At 61.4% G+C, this 16,648-nt stretch overlaps 1 pseudogene; it reads left to right on the forward strand.

Moving 5' to 3' along the window:
• The first annotated feature begins 9,028 nt into the window (after positions 1-9,028).
• LOC122464285 lies at positions 9,029-14,213 on the forward strand (annotated as a pseudogene).
• The last annotated feature ends 2,435 nt before the right edge of the window (positions 14,214-16,648 follow it).

Here is a 16,648-nt window from a genome sequence, read left to right on the forward strand (position 1 = left end):
GGACGTTTCTCTGGATAGCAAGAATAGGCAGAGCAGTGAATGAAATAATGGTGAAAACGTTGTCAGGGGCACTAGACCTCCAGCTTCTGGGCTCAAGCCAAGCTCTGGCTATTAGAGACGGGATCAGATCCATGTGCAAGGCAGACTATCCCACACCTGCTGCTGTGGGGTTTCAACACCTTCCTGTGAGGCACCTAGTTCTGGCCACTGTCAAAGATGGGACCCGGCTAGACGTACCTCATGCTCATCCCATCTGGCAGTTCCTATGTTGCAGTGTGTCCGAGGTGCAGTAACCCACCCCTGGGTGGACACGGATCAGCATGGAGCCTCGGACACATGGCTGATGGTTGCATAAATAAAAAGAGGGCCCACAGTTTATGAAACAGCGTTTAGCAGCAGGAAGGGGCTCCTGGGTGAGCCTCGAAAACACCTTCCTAGTGTAACGCTGACACCCCGGTCACCATCAGGCAGGATCGAAGCTGGGACCTCTGGTGCTAAATGCATGAACCAATGAGCTAAAAACCACTGGCCCTTAACTAAGGCTGTAGCAGACCCATTAATCTCTAAGTGGTCTCGGTGCCCCTAGAGGGGTCAGCCGCCACCCCTGGGAGGTGTGTGGGTTACGCTAGGAACACGCCTCGGGGACGGCTGCTGTCTCTCAGGCTAGGAGCCAGGCGGTGCAGTCTGGACAGCTGGCGGCTGTGGCCTTTCCGAGGGCTGATCACCGCAGGGGTTGGACTGCAGAAGGAAACAGAGAAATGGGTGTTTCACAGACCCCAGCGTCTGACTCGGGGTGGTTGATGGATGGGGGAAGCTCTGACCCCGGGACTCTTGTGCCTGGCACAGTCCTGTGCTTTAACACTGGCAGTGTGCTAGGCACCAGGTCACTGGACTAGATGGGGGTCCTGCATGACCCTCTTTTCCCAGCAGGACCCCCCTCCTATCCAGCAGGGAAGGCCAGTGTGCTCGGACCCCTGGTTAAGAACCCCTGAACTGGGTCCTTTTTAGCTTTGGCTTGTTAACAAGGAAAGTTTCTACCGAACTTCTTACAGGAATAAGCCAAACAATCCAGTATCACTAAAACGGGACGGCAGAACTCAACAAGGCATTTGGGCAGATCAAGAAGTTACCGACAGCCACCACGGTGACCCCAAATTAGCAGGTGATGTGATGCTGGCAGGGGAGGAGGGCAGGGAAATCACTCTGATGGGACTGAATGGCCGTTCATTTCACAGTTGATGGATGTGACAGAAAACCCGAAGGGAGACAGACACCCCGTGGAAATCAGAGGCACCCTGTTTAAACCCGACTAAAGGCAGTGTTATTAACCAGTGGAACTTGCCGCCACAAGATTTTGAGGCAAGAGGGGAAGTAGCATTTGGCGCCCATTTGGCACAGGAGTCAGTGAGTGCCAGGCTCAAGGCCCAGTGGGAATGAAGTCCAGGGGGTAGAAACCCCTGGGGCTTGGAAGCCAAATCTTGGCCGGATCCTGGCCCTGGAGCCTGTTTCACTCTGGCAGCCCAGGGGAGCCCAAGCTGGCGGCGGGCGGGCCTGGCACAGGGGGGCTGCCGGCTTTGTGTGCTACACTCCTGTTTCCAATGAAAACCCAGTGGGAGTTCCCCCCGCAGGACCCCTTTCCAGCCCCATTTCACGAGGGGGGAAGTTTCTGATGCTTGTTTTAAATGAAAACCTGGCACCCGAATGTGGCCAGCCCCGTGGTCCGGGTTGGTTGAGTTCAGGATCCTGACACAGGGAAGAAAGGTAAGCAGCAGGATACGGACCCTGGACTTCAGGAAAGCAGACTTCGACTCCCTCAGGGAACAGATGGCCAGGATCCCCTGGGGGACTAACATGAAGGGGAAGGGAGTCCAGGAGAGCTGGCTGTATTTCAAGGAATCCCTGTTGAGGTTACAGGGACAAACCATCCCGATGAGTCGAAAGAATAGTAAATATGGCAGGCGACCAGCTTGGCTTAATGGTGAAATCCTAGCGGATCTTAAACATAAAAAAGAAGCTTACAAGAAGTGGAAGGTTGGACATATGACCAGGGAAGAGTATAAAAATATTGCTCGGGCATGTAGGAAAGATATCAGGAGGGCCAAATCGCACCTGGAGCTGCAGCTAGCAAGAGATGTCAAGAGTAACAAGAAGGGTTTCTTCAGGTATGTTGGCAACAAGAAGAAAGCCAAGGAAAGTGTGGGCCCCTTACTGAATGAGGGAGGCAACCTAGTGACAGAGGATGTGGAAAAAGCTAACATACTCAATGCTTTTTTTGCCTCTGTCTTCACAAGCAAGGTCAGCTCCCAGACTGCTGCGCTGGGCATCACAGAATGGGGAAGAGATGGCCAGCCCTCTGTGGAGATAGAGGTGGTTAGGGACTATTTAGAAAAGCTGGACGTGCACAAGTCCATGGGGCCGGACGAGTTGCATCCGAGAGTGCTGAAGGAATTGGCGGCTGTGATTGCGGAGCCCTTGGCCATTATCTTTGAAAACTCGTGGCGAACGGGGGAAGTCCCGGATGACTGGAAAAAGGCTAATGTAGTGCCCATCTTTAAAAAAGGGAAGAAGGAGGATCCTGGGAACTACAGGCCAGTCAGCCTCACCTCAGTCCCTGGAAAAATCATGGAGCAGGTCCTCAAAGAATCAATCCTGAAGCACTTACATGAGAGGAAAGTGATCAGGAACAGTCAGCATGGATTCACCAAGGGAAGGTCATGCCTGACTAATCTAATCGCCTTTTATGATGAGATTACTGGTTCTGTGGATGAAGGGAAAGCAGTGGATGTATTGTTTCTTGACTTTAGCAAAGCTTTTGACACGGTCTCCCACAGCATTTTTGTCAGCAAGTTAAGGAAGTATGGGCTGGATGAATGCACTATAAGGTGGGTAGAAAGCTGGCTAGATTGTCGGGCTCAACGGGTAGTGATCAATGGCTCCATGTCTAGTTGGCAGCTGGTGTCAAGTGGAGTGCCCCAGGGGTCGGTCCTGGGGCCGGTTTTGTTCAATATCTTCATAAATGATCTGGAGGATGGTGTGGATTGCACTCTCAGCAAATTTGCGGATGATACTAAACTGGGAGGAGTGGTAGATACGCTGGAGAGCAGGGATAGGATACAGAGGGACCTAGACAAATTGGAGGATTGGGCCAAAAGAAACCTGATGCGGTTGAACAAGGATAAGTGCAGGGTCCTACACTTAGGATGGAAGAATCCAATGCACCGCTACAGACTAGGGACCGAATGGCTCGGCAGCAGTTCTGCGGAAAAGGACCTGGGGTGACAGTGGACGAGAAGCTGGATATGAGTCAGCAGTGTGCCCTTGTTGCCAAGAAGGCCAATGGCATTTTGGGATGTATAAATAGGGGCATAGCGAGCAGATCGAGGGACGTGATCGTTCCCCTCTATTCGACACTGGTGAGGCCTCATCTGGAGTACTGTGTCCAGTTTTGGGCCCCACACTACAAGAAGGATGTGGATAAATTGGAGAGAGTCCAGCGAAGGGCAACAAAAATGATTAGGGGTCTAGAGCACATGACTTATGAGGAGAGGCTGAGGGAGCTGGGATTGTTTAGTCTGCAGAAGAGAAGAATGAGGGGGGATTTGATAGCTGCTTTCAACTACCTGAAAGGGGGTTCCAAAGAGGATGGCTCTAGACTGTTCTCAATGGTAGCAGATGACAGAACGAGGAGTAATGGTCTCAAGTTGCAATGGGGGAGGTTTAGATTGGATATTAGGAAAAACTTTTTCACTAAGAGGGTGGTGAAACACTGGAATGCGTTACCTAGGGAGGTGGTAGAATCTCCTTCCTTAGAGGTTTTTAAGGTCAGGCTTGACAAAGCCCTGGCTGGGATGATTTAACTGGGACTTGGTCCTGCTTCGAGCAGGGGGTTGGACTAGATGACCTTCTGGGGTCCCTTCCAACCCTGATATTCTATGATTCTATGATTCTCACGTGCTGCTCGCAGGCAGGCTTGGGAAAATCGACGGTTTTTAACCAAAACTCATTTTTAAAAAACAAAACCCTGGTAAGGAAAGAACCTGGGGTCGGGGCGGGGGCGGCGACTCGTTTAGCTGGGGTCGCTGAAACCCCAACGTCTATTTCCATGGGAACTCGGGGGGCTTCTTTGGCTCCTTCCCACGACACACCCGGACCGGACCAGACCAAAGGTCCCGGCATGCTCCGAGCGGGGCCACGCCGCCCTGTTCTTCCCGGAGGCGCCCCGGTCCCTGCGCTCCCAGGCGGCTCCGTCCCCAGCACACAGGGCGGCCAGGAAATGGGGTCCGCGGCTCCGCGCCCTGCGCAGGGAGGGATCTGCCCCCGCAGACCCGCTCCTGGGCCAGGGAGGCCCCCCGGGAGCAGCCGGAGCTCGGGCACAGCCGCTTCGCGGGAGTGCTCCCGCCCCTGTTCACACGCCCCAGTGCTGCGTGTCCCGGTCTCTGCAGGGATCGGGACCCCCCGCGGCCGGGCCCTGCCCCGAGAGCTCGGTGCGGATGTAGCTCGAGCCCCAGGGCGTGGGGTGAGCGAAGGCCAGAGACAGGCGGGAGCCAGGGCTGGGCAGTGCCGGGGCTGGGCAGGGCAACCGCTGGGCTGCGTTGGGCTGGGGGCTGGCAGGCCGCTAACGTCCCTGGGGGCAGAATAACCCGAAGATGCTTCACAAGCGGGGGTCACTTTGTGCCCATTTCTTTCCTCCTGTATCTAGTGTGCTCAGTGTCGCCCAGCTCCCCTTGGCAGAGTCGCCCCAGCCGCCACCCCAGGCCCTGCCCAGCGCTCCCTGCCCGGAACCTGCTCCTGCCCCCCCTTGGCCCTGGCTGCTCCCTCGCTGGGACGGCCCCCGGCTGCCCCTCCCCAGCCCTTCCCGTCCTGCGTGCCAGGCGTGGGCTATGGGCCTCGGGTGCAGCAACATGGCCCCATTCCCTAGGCCAGGCCGCTGGCCTCTCCGTGGCTCACAGGCCCCTGGCTTCTCCTGCATTGCCCGAGTCATCGCTCCCCTCTCCCGAGATGGAAGGGAACAACCCCTGCCGGGCCCCTCTGCGGCTCCTCTCTGCCCAGCTGTCCCAGAACCTGCCCGGCCCAGTGTAACCTGGGGAGCGGGGGTCCTTTCCCCTCTAGGGAGCACCAGCTCTGAGCTCGCCCCAGGGGTCGGGGGAATGGCTGGCTCAGGGGGGCAGGGGACAGGGCTTTTCCCCTCTAACGGGTCCTGGGTCCCGGGGGCCTCCTTTCGCTAGAGACCAAAAATCGGTGCTGTTTGAGGAGCAGCATCACTATTCTCAGTCCCTTAGAGATCTCAATCCCGGCGGAGCCGGCGGTGCTGAGATGGGGCCGCATGTTGTTGCAGGTGCCGGTGGTGTTGGAGGACGTGGCGGTCGGTTTCTCCCCGAGGAGAGGGCGGCGTTAGCGGACTGGCAGCGGGAGCTGTACTGGGCCGTGAGGAAGGAGAACTACGAGCTGGTCACCTCGCTGGGTGAGGCTCCCTTTCTTTGCTGCCGCACACATGAAAATCCCTGACTCGGAGAGACCAGCCCCAGCGTCACTGAGCCCAACAGCGACGCAGGTCCCCCGGGATCCCCAGTGATGCTTTTGCTGCCAGGCCAGGGAGAGGAGCACTGGGGGAGGGGTTTTCCCTCGGGCCGTGGGCTCTTAGTGGGGGTCCTCCCTGAGAGATGCGATCACGGGGGCTAGTCAGTGGGGAAGACGTCCAGAGGCTGGGGCAGGACTGGTCCAATCCTTGTCCTGGCTGAGCCCATACTGGGGGCCTCGGCCCAGTGCTGCGGGAACAGCACTGACCCAGCCAGGCCTGCTGCTGCGGTAATGGGGTCCTGGTGGGGTATGGCCCAGAATCACCAGCCCCAGGAGTTCAGAAACCACCAGGCAGACCCCAGAAATCATGAGATTGGCCTGAAAATGGGGAGACTGCTGGTCTCCAAGCTAGTACCCACAAGGCCTCCGCATTAGCTGCTCCCAGCTGGGCTGACCAGGGTCTGGGGCAGCCACTTCCACGGGGCGCTGGAGGGAGCAGCAGGACTGGGACCCCCCATAGCGGCTGCCCCTGGCTCCCCGGGCGAGGAAGCTCCTGCATCAAGGGGCTTGTCTGGGGGCATGAACCGGGCTGAGCCACCACCCAAAAAGCCCTGCTGGTAACTGAGTAACGTGTCCCTCTCGGCTGCCTTGGCTTCGTCTCCTGCTCTGTAACCGTCCCGGCGCATTAACCCGGGAGCTGGGGCTTTCAGGCCTGGGCTCTGATCCTTGCTGGCCCCAGTCTCTGTGCAGTGTCCTCGTCCCGCTGAACGTCTGGCTGCCTCATCTGCTCCCCCACCTGGGCCTGTCTGCGCATGGGAATTCAGCAGCCCCACTTCCCCTCCAGGGAAAACCCATCAACGGGGCTGGTTTCCTCGAGTTCTGGGGAAGGGGTAGTGAAAACCCTGCTGTGGTGAGCCTTGGAATAAAGGCAGAGCAGAGCTGGGCCTCCCCGCAGTGCGCTCTGCGTCCGGGGAGCGCTCTGCCTTTGTCTGCGCACAAGAGGGGTTCCCAGGGCAGGAGAGAGCAAGACTGCGCCGTGAATAGCCCCGGGGCTTGGGGGGCAAGAGAAGTGGCACCCCACAGTTGTCAGAGAGCTCCTTGGGCCATGGCGTGGCCGGTCCGGGGCTGCCAGGCAGCCTGTTCCATAGGACGGAAGGGAACACTTGTGCTCCCGTCTCCCCATGTGGCCCCCGTGCCAGCCCGCAGTGGCCACAGGAAATCCAGCCTGTGGTTCTCTGCCCCCACGCAGGCTCTGCAGGCACCGCAGTGGAGGTCGCCTGGAAGGCGGATAAAGACGAAGAGCCAAACGTGAGGGCTCCCCAGGGGAAGCGGGGGAGGAATCCCCCAGCAGGGCTGAGTGATGCTGAGCCCACCCCTGAGCCACTCTGTTATGGAGCGGGGAGGCCTGCAGATAACTCCTTGGTGTGTCGGGTTCTGTGCCGGCCAGGCGTCGGGCCTGGTCCCCTCGGGCCCCTGAGCCGCTCAGACTGCTGCCGGGCAGCTGCCTTGGGGCCCTCGGCGGGCGGATGCTCTGTGCAAGCCGCGCTGCTGGCCGTTCGCAGGCACCGCCCCAGCCCTGCTCTCTGGGGGGACTCGGGGAATGGGTGCTCTGCGTCGGGCGCTGTGTGCCCTGCAAACCTGCTGGGGTCAGCGCCCCGTTCGTCTGGGCCGCCCGCCAGGGGGCGCGGCTAGAGTGGGGAGGGCACCTCCCAGTGGAGAGGGGTGTGTGCCGTTCGGTCACAGCCTTGCTGCCCCGTGGGACCCAGCGGGGCTCCAGGATGCTGTTCCCAGCTCCACCGACGCTGGCCCAGGTCTCCGTGTTCTCAGGGCCAGCTACAGCAAAGCCGCCCGTGCAAGGCCCCCACGGCACTTCAGTAGTGTGGAGGATGAGGAGGCAAAGCCCTGGGGCCCTGTGCTCTGCGCCGGCTGGCTGGGCGCCCCTGGGGTAGCTGAAGGGGCTGCGTTGGGGCTGCCCGGTCAGGGACCCGGTGATCTCCGAGGTGCCTGTTCTCTCGCTGGGCAGAGGTTCACGCCGGCGCCCCCGGCCCACCAGCAGCTGGATTCCAGCCCAGCAATAGAGTCTCACTCGGGGCCCTGCAGCGGCTTCTATTTTGTCTCTGCCCCAGTGGGCAAGACCTTCCTGGCGTGGCCTGCCTGTCATGTGACTGCACGTGGGCTGTGAGCTAAGCTTGCCCCACGCAGGCGGGGCCCAGCACCCCTTAAGGGACCTGGCCTTGTCCCGGGATGGGCTGCTGCCGTGTGCCGGCGGGCTGGGTCACTGCTGCTCTGCGGGAGAGGGGAGTCCTGGCAGCTGAGCGAGCAGCCCTGGTCCTGCTGCGGGTTTGCCTCACCTCAGTCACCGGTGGCGGCCACTTTGTTAGGCCTGGCCTGTGTGTGACCTGTGGATTAACGTACTAGCCAGTCCTGGATCAGCACACGGCTCTGCCGACGGCCCTCAGTCCCAACGCCCTGCTAGCCCGGCCCTGGGCTCCCCCCACGGCTCTGCCGACGCCCCTCTCTCCCGACCCACAGCCCCCTGCTAGCCCAGCCCTGGGTTTCCCCCAAGCTCTGCTAATACCCCTCTCTCCTGACCCACAGCCCCCACTATCCAGGCTTGGGGTCCCCTGGCAGGCAGCTGCTCTGGTGTCCCGCAGCCCCGGCCTGGGGCAGCCTGTTCTGTTGCGGCTGTGGGGGCTTTTCACACCCTCCAGCATGGGACGCTTGTGCACCTGGGAGCCCGGCCCCTGCAGCCCCTTCCCGTGTTGTACAAGGTGGGCTGGGTGCACCTGGCCCTTCCCCATCCTCTGCGAGCGGTGTCACCACGCAGCGCTCGCGCCTTGGCTCCGTCCAGGTGGCCTCTCCCGCGCGCTCAGATAGCGCGGGGCCGTTCTCTGCCCCCCCGCAGGCTCCGGTGACGGACGGTTGGGTTGCAGTGAGTCGCCGAGCCGGGCCCTGTGTCGGGGATGGTCGGTTTGTCTGGGCTCCTCGGGTCTCCAGGGTCCTCCTGCACTGGGGACAGGTGTGCGAGACGCAGAGCGACCTGCGACCAGCGTGGGTAAGGGGCGAGGGGCGGGTGCCTGGGACAGATGTGCCAGGACTGGGCGGTGCTCCTGGCAGTGCCCTGGGCTGGCGGCTCCAAGGGCTCCCCCACCCCGTGAGCATCCTAACTGTCGCCTTGGAAACGCAGGCAGAGCCAAGTTCCAGGCCAGTGTCTGGCTGCCTCGATTCTCCGTCCCAGTCCACAGTCCCAGCTGCTGGCTCGTTCTGCCATGCAGGGCAGCCTGTCGTGAGACTCGGCCTTCCCTTGCCAGGGCATCTGCTGTCGGCGTGACTGCAGGGGAGGAAGAGGCCAGTGCCTTGAACCGTCTGGCTCCAGCGCCCCTGCGCTGCTCCCACGGCTGCCCTCCTTCCCAGGGGCCTCGCCCTCCCGAGGGCCCGGGGTGAGCTCCGAGATGGGGATGGGGAATGCAGCTGGGCCCCTCCTGGCTGCCTCCCTGGGAGGGTGGTGACCATGCAGGGCCTGGGCGTGGCTATCCAGGAGGCGCTGTGGGGGGCAGCTTGTGCTGCGGGTGGCGTTGGAGGACGTGGCGGTGCGATTCTCCCCACGGAGTGGGCGGCGTTAGGGGAATGGCAGCGGGAGCTGTCCTGGGCCGTGAGGAGGGAGAATTTCGAGCCGGTCACCTCGCTGGGTGAGGCTCCCTGTCCATCTCTTTAGCAGCAGCACAAATAGCCAGTTACCCCCTGTCCTGGCCCCCACTCCGAACTCCTGGCAGGGGGCCCATGACTGAGCGAAGGGCCCGACAGCCGGTCCTCCCCTCCCACCCCATGCAGGGCAGCAGGGCTCAGCCGCGTCCGTCAGCCCCAGCGCTCCCCCAAGGAGCCCGGCTCGTCGCCTGGCCTCCCGGCTAGGTGACCATCGCCGCCCGTAGGCCCTGGGATCCATGAGCAGGTTGAAAGGTTCTGCCATGGCAGAGACCGCGCCCTCCTCCTCCTGGGCACTTCCTGGGCACTCCCCGCCGGGAGCGACTGACCCGTGGGCCAGGCACATCTTGTCACGGTTCCCCCGGGGAGCTCCTGTGCCCAGTCGCTAAATGCCAGGTAGTGCCCGTTCCACCTCCCATCGTGGCCTGAGCGTGGGGACAGAGCCGGGAGCTTGGTTCACCAGCTCTGTCATTTCGGTGCCTCTGAGGCCTCAGCCCGGCTGCCCCGAGGGGACCTGGCCTGGGAGCAGCCCTAGAGCAACATCCGCTGGGGCTGGGGCTCCGAGCAGCTCAGCGGGGGTCGATGCCTGGGTCCCAGACTGCACCTCTGGCCAAACCCCCAGCTGTCCATGGGCCCTGTGTCCTCAGAGCCCCAGGACCTCGGCTCCCAGAGAGACCCAGGCACTGGCCCTGCGCTCCCCATGATACCCGTGGCTGTAGCGAGCCCTGCAGGCGTGATCCTGCCCCAGAAATCCAGGGTGACGCCTGGCTCTGCCTCTCCAGGACGGGGGCCAAGGGGCTCGGCATGTCTAAGGCCTGACACATCTCAACGCCCCTCATGCCTGTGACTCCCCTCCACGCACAGGCTCTGCGGCCCCCAAGCCAGAGAGCAGCTGTGTACTGGAGTGAGGGGAAGAGCCCCAGCAGGGGCAGGAGAGAGCGATTCCTGAGCCCCCCAGGACGGGTGAGTGATGCCAGAGGCTCCCCCAGAAAGCCTCGGGTCAGGGGAGACTGGGAGGGGCTGGGGCTGAGAGTGGACGTGGGGTACAAGAACGTTCCTGTTTCTCAGTGGGGTGGGCTTTGGTCTCCCTTGCCTGCTCCTCGCACGTGTCGGGCTGTCACCTGTCCTCCACTGACAGCATTTCCTCTGCCCGCAGCTTCCTTCTGTCTCGTGGTGGCTGCAGCTCCGTCCTTCCAGGAGTGCGGGCTGCCTCCGGGGGTCCCCCCTGTCAGATTCTCTCCCGTCTCCCCCCCCCAAGGTCTCTAAAACTCACCCGTTGCACCGGGCCTCCTCAGCCCACCCCTGCCCGCTCCCTGCCCGTATCCCTTGGGACCCTGCCGTGGTTCTCGTGCACAATGTTTGAACCTCCGTCTTCAGCGCCGGTGCCGCCCTCCTGCCCCCACCCTGATCCCCCCACCCCCCTGTCCCCCACCCTGATCCCCCCACCCCGCTCCCTCTCGTGCTAGACGCTCTCCTTGGCTGTCTCGTTCCCTGAGACAGCGTCTGGGGCTGGGCTCGTTGTCCTGCGATACGAAGCTCCACACCACGGCCGCAGTGCAGATCTCATCGCTGCTGGCTAGTTACTGGCTGCACTGAGCTGGCCGTTCTCTCTGTGACATCCTGGATGGGAAATCTCGCCTGCCCCTTCTCCTCCTAGCTACACTCCCCCCGATAATCTGCTGTGGACCCAGGCTCCTTCCCTCTCACGGCGCTGGCGGTAACGGCCGGTCTCTCTCTTTGTGCCCGGCAGGTGATGGAATCTGGGCTGGGGCTGTGGAGAAGCCGTGGGGAGCCCAGAAGTCCCTGGGAGGAGCAGCTGCCCTCCCAGCGACCCAGGGGAAGGTGCCAAATACCTGCAAGGACGGCGGGCAAAACTTCTTGGAGCGGGGCCTCCTCATCGTGCACGTGCTGAGGACCCACCTCGGGGAGTGGAACCTGCCCTGCGGGGAGTGCGGGAAGATCTTATCCGGGTGGGGCAGGCTGGCGGCGCACCAGAGAGCCCACCTGCGGGACCGGACGTTCACCCGCGTGGCCTCACGCGCAGCGTCGTCTACAGCGAGCACCTGGTGGACAAGGTACGCATGGAGCTGGCCGGAGCGAAGCCCTTCAAATGCACCAAGTGCAGCGACAGGATCATCCTGATGGTGGAGCCGCCGGCGGAGCGCGGGAGGGGCTCCTTCCCCTGCCCCCACTGCCCCCAGGTCTTCCCCGACGTCTACCTCCTGCAACGCCACCCGCTGCGGCACGCCGGGGAGGCGTCCTTCCCCTGCGCCGAGTGCGGCAAGAGTCTGCAGCGGAGGATCGCGCTCGGCAAGCACCACCGGCGCCCGTCGGCCGAGCAGCCCGGCCCCTGCGCCGAGCGCGCCCGGCAGGAGCACCGGGAGAGCCACGCGCCGGAGCAGCCGTTCCCCGGCGCGCAGAGCGGGGGGCACATCCCCCAGCGCGGCTCCCTGACCGCCCACCTCCACGCCCGCCACCGCACCCCTGCGCCCAGTGCAGCCAGCGCTTCGGCAGCAAGCGGGCGCTGCCAGCGACCAGCGGGCCCACGCGCCGGACAGGCCTCCGGCTCTAGGGAGGCCTGGGCCGCTCACCGGCTGGAGCATGACCATCGGAAGCCGTTCACGTGCGCCGAGTGCGGGAAGGGCTTGAGGCACACGGACAGTGGCTGCGTGCGGGCCCCTCGCCTGCCCCCAGTGTGGCCAGCACTGCCGCCTGCCGCTGCAGCTGGCACGGCACCAGTTCCTCCACCGGGCGCCGAGAGAGCTGGGCCCCGCCGGAGAGCTGGGCCCCATGCCTGGCCCTGCCACCCCTTCCACGGGCGGTCCTGGGCCCGGCACCTCGCCAGCCTGGGCCGTGGCGTCCCCACCTGCAAAATAGGGTGAACGGTGCCGCTCCCGGTGGAGAGGGCACGAGGCCTGGGTGGCGTCTGTGGCATCGTGTGGAGACGTACGTGAGAGAGCGGAGAGCTCTTGCTGAGGGGAGCCATGGGGGCAGGTTTGGAGCTCGGCCTTGCTGTGGAGAGGGGTCTGGGCAGCCTGCATGAGTGGGCTCGGACCGCTCCCGTGGCCTGCCCTGGGGGCCTCCTCTTCGATGGGTCCCTTGCCCATTTCCTCTGGGGCACCTGGCGCTGGCCGCTGTCGGAAGCCAGGCTCCTGGGCTGGCTGGACTGTTGCTCTGACCCCGTGTGGCCGTTCTGATCTCAAATGAGTCCCCAGCACCCTGCCTGCAACGCCCAGCCCTGCCGTGCAGCCCGGGGACAGTGTGAGAGCCCAGACCGCAGCGAAATGGCAACACCAGGACGTTCCCCGGGGGGCGGGGAGTACGGCCCTCCCTGCTGTCCTCTCCCATCCGACTGACTCTGATCTGCTGTAACGACCAGGGTGTCTCTCGCCCGGGGCCTTTAGGGCTCTGGGTCAGGCTCTGCAGCCTCGCGCTGGGGATCGCCAGCCACTGGGCGTCAGGGGCCATGTGCGGGTAACGAACCCCTCCCGGCACCACAGGCCACGCCGGGGCGTGTGCTCAGCCTCCCACGGGGGAGCGGGGAGCAGAACCTGCCTTGGGGCTAGGTGTTGGGAGAAGGGCCGGCAGCTGGGGCTCATTAAGAAGCAGCTTTGGGGGGTGCCACATTTACAAGCTCGAATGTTGCGGGGGGCAGAAAGGTTGGTGTTTAATGACAGCTGAGATTGGCTCTGTGAGCGCCTCAAAGGTAACAAGGGGCTGAGCTACAGTCAAACCACCCTCGTATCCTTCCTGGCCGGGTCCCAAGGCTGGGGGGGAGGTTACAGAGCTCGGCTTGAATGCGGTTTGTGACGTGTCTCCCAGGCCCTCATAGCACACTAGGGAAACAGCCTCCAGGAGCCTCCGGGCATAGGACTGGTTGGAGAACCGCTCCCTGAGAGTCGGTGCCAATGGGCCACAGTCAAGCTAGAATCGCATAGCGAGTGGGGTCCCGCAGGGATCTGGCCGGGGCCCGGTCTAGTGAATATTGTCATCAGTGATTTGGCTAGTGACTGAGAGAGAACGCTGATAAAGTGTGCGGATGATACCAAGCTGGGAGGGGTTGCAGGTGCTGTGGAGGACGGAATTGGAATTCAAAAGCATCTGGACAGTCTGGAGAAATGGTCTGAAGTAAATAGGCTGAAATTCAATAAGTGCGCCCTTAGGTAGGAGCGGGCTGCTGCACACACACACTGGGCAATGACTGCCGAGGAAGCAGTGCTGCAGGAAGGGATCTGGGGGTGCCAGGGGCCTCCAACTAAAAAGGAGTCAATAATAAAACAAACACTGGTGCAAAAAAAACCCCAAACGTTCTGGGATGTTGTGACAGCGTGGGAGTTTGTCATACTATTTTGGATGAATAGTGTGTGTGCCTCAGTTTCCCCCATGTGCTGCATGGTTAATGAGTTGGGGGGAAGGTTTACTCTTTGCGGAGATCCAGGTGTGGCTGACGCCTGGCTGTCTGGGGCCCAGAGAGGACAATGGCCACTCCAACTGCCCAGCCCTTTGGTACCTGGCAACTAACGACCATGGGTGGCCCACCCTCTGCGGGGAAGCCAGCCAGTAGTGACCAACTGGAGAGCAAAGAATGGAGGGGGGTCAGTTGAGTTGTTACTTGTAGGCTGGAAGCAGGATTCCTTCTTCTGGACTGGAGGTCAGGGGGCTCAGGACTGGCCCGGATGGACTATGCTGTAACTCTGTATGTGAACTAAGAACTTCCTACACTGTGTTCCAGACATCTAATAAACCCTCCTGTTTTACAGCGCTGGCTGAGAGTCACTCCAGTCTATGGAAATTGGGGGGTGCATTATTCCCTTGGGTGTGTAAGTCCTTCCCAGGCGTCCAGTCCAGGGGGATTCCCTGCCGGGGGCTCATTGTGTGATACAGGGGTGCTGAAGGCACCGAAGGTTGGTCTCAGAAAACATGACCTAAGAGGGAAGATTAAAAAATTGGGTTTGTTTAGTCTGGAGAAGAGAAGACTGAGAGGGGGCATGATCACAGTCTTCAAGTACGTAAAAGGAGGAGGGAGAAAAAATGTTCTTCTTAACCTCTGAGGACAGGACAAGATGCAATGGGCTTAAATTGCAGCCAGGGCAGTTTAGGTTGGACAGTAGGAAAAACTCCCTACCTGCCAGGGTGGTTAAGGACTGGAAAACAGGCAGTCCTTGGACTTACAACACAATCGGTTCCTGAAAATTGCATCGTAAGTCAAAACATCGTAACTCGGAACCACAATCAACTCCACCGCGGGGCCGGGCATCATCAGGTCGAAACCATTGTCATAAGTCGAATCAGGGTGTCCGTTTAGAAACGTACGTGCTGTTCGTTGTAAGTTGAACGTCGTAAAGTTGAGGACTGCCTGTAAATTGCCCAGGGAGGTGGTGGAGTTTCTGTCCCTGGAGGGTTTTAAGAGCAGGTTGGACAAACGCTGTCAGGGATGGTGTAGGTAATATTTAGTCCTGCCTCAGCACTGGGGCTGAACTGGATGACCCACCGAGGACTCCTCCAGTCCTGCAGTTCAATGATCCTGTGCTTCCCATATATTCACATGACTCCAGGAGCTGGGGCTTTATGTAAAACACCAGATACTGCACGATTTGTGCCCACACGGTGAGCGGTGGCCTTGCTGCTGCAGCAATCCCAGAGCGACCCCGCTGGGTGGTTTGGGAAATGTGCTCTCGCCGACGCTGTCTAAACGAGCATCCCCAAGCAAGGCCTCCCGGGGCGCGTGTTCCACCCCACCAAACCCCCTGGGGCAGGGACAGGACAGAGGTCTCGCTTCCAAGGGGTGTGTGTGGAGTCTGCTGGGGCAGGAAGATGCCCTCCAGCCGGCGCCTGCGTGGCCGTGAGGAACAGGAAGCAGAAAGCCAGCACATTTCAATGCCGTTCTCCTGGCTGTGGGGCCCGAAGCCGAGGGTTGGTTTGCAAAGGTGTCGGCAGAGCTCTGAGCTGCCCGAGCCTGGGAGCTGGGCTGAAGCCGGCCCAGCAGCTGCAGAAGCCACTTAAGTGGATACTGTACTAGCCTGTGTGGGCTGTGTCCCCCCAGCATCCCCCCAGCACGGTGTATGGGAGACCCAGACCTCAGGGTGCTAGGACCAGGGCGTCCCCTCCCCCAGCCATGCAGGCTGGGGGAATGAACCCACAGGGAGGCTGTGATGAAGCGGGACTGTTCTTAATGTTTCCTCTGAATAGTGTGGGGGTGCCTCAGTTTCCCCTATGCAGTTCTTAAGTATCTAGGGGGTGGGGTAAGGGTGTATGATCGTTGCAGAGCCCTAGAGGGCAGGTGTGTGCAGGGGTCTGGACACAGAGAATGGCCGACACCCTGTTTCCTGGCAACTGATGGCCTGGGCCCTTCCCCCCTGCAAGGTGAGAGCTAAAGGGTTGGAGAACAAAGGAATCCGGTGACCTCCTGGCCGGGGACAGGGACAAAGCCCAGAGGAGGAGGGGCTGGAGAGAGTTTCAGTTTGGGGCTGGCTGGAGACATGGAGTGAAGGGCAGACGTGGTTGTCTGGCTCACTGCCCCCCAAAATGGACCCAGCTGAGGGGTCCTGTTCTCTGCACCTACAAGCTCTGTTTTAGACCATGTTCCTGTCGTCTAATAAACCTCTGTTTTACTGGCTGGCTGAGAGTCACGTTCGACTGCGGAGTTGGGGGGCAGGACCCTCTGGCTTCCCCAAGACCCTGCCTGGGCGGACTGGCTGTGGGAAGCGCACGGAGGGGCAGAGGATGCTGAATGCTCCGAGGTCAGACCCAGGAAGGTGGAAGCCGGGTGAGCTGTGTGTCCTGCAGACAGGCTGCTCCCAGGAAGGCGACTGCCCCAGAGTCCTGCCTGGCTTCATGGGGAGCAGATCCAGAGCATCGCCCAGGGACTCCGTGACAGAGGTGCTGGCCCCTGGGTGAAGCCAGCCTGGCAGCTGCCAGCAATCAGGAACCCTGGTGTCCCCAGCTGCTCTCTGCAGGTTTGACACGGCCCCTCTCCCCTGTGCTGACTGCTCCAAGCCCGCCTCCCTGCTTTGCCTTCCTCTGAACAGGACCCACCGATGGCCCGAAATAACAAGTGACGGCAGCCATCTTGGGTTGCTGGGCCTGGCTGCTGGGCTGTGAAAAACACACCCAATAACGAGAGTGTGGGCAGTGGACTCAGGCTGTCCGTTCTCCTGTCCGAGAGGTTTTTCCAGCTGCGATTCCTGCTGCAAAGCCAGCGATCCACAGTCGTCTGGCTGGTGCATGTCCCCTGGAACCAGCTGCTGGATTGCGGCAGCTCTTGGATCTGGTAGGTGTCGAGGACGGTGAGTAGTTACCAGGGTGTTACATGCTCACAGGCAGCACCAGGAAAGGTCGTCCCTCTGTCCCGGCCTGTCGGGGAGAACAGCTAGCCCTGACGCGACCCAGCCCTGCTCGCACAGGGAGGGCAGGAGTGCTGTGGGGAAGC

Source organism: Chelonia mydas, chromosome 2 (genome assembly GCF_015237465.2).
Source record: "Chelonia mydas isolate rCheMyd1 chromosome 2, rCheMyd1.pri.v2, whole genome shotgun sequence".
Taxonomy (NCBI): domain Eukaryota; kingdom Metazoa; phylum Chordata; order Testudines; family Cheloniidae; genus Chelonia; species Chelonia mydas.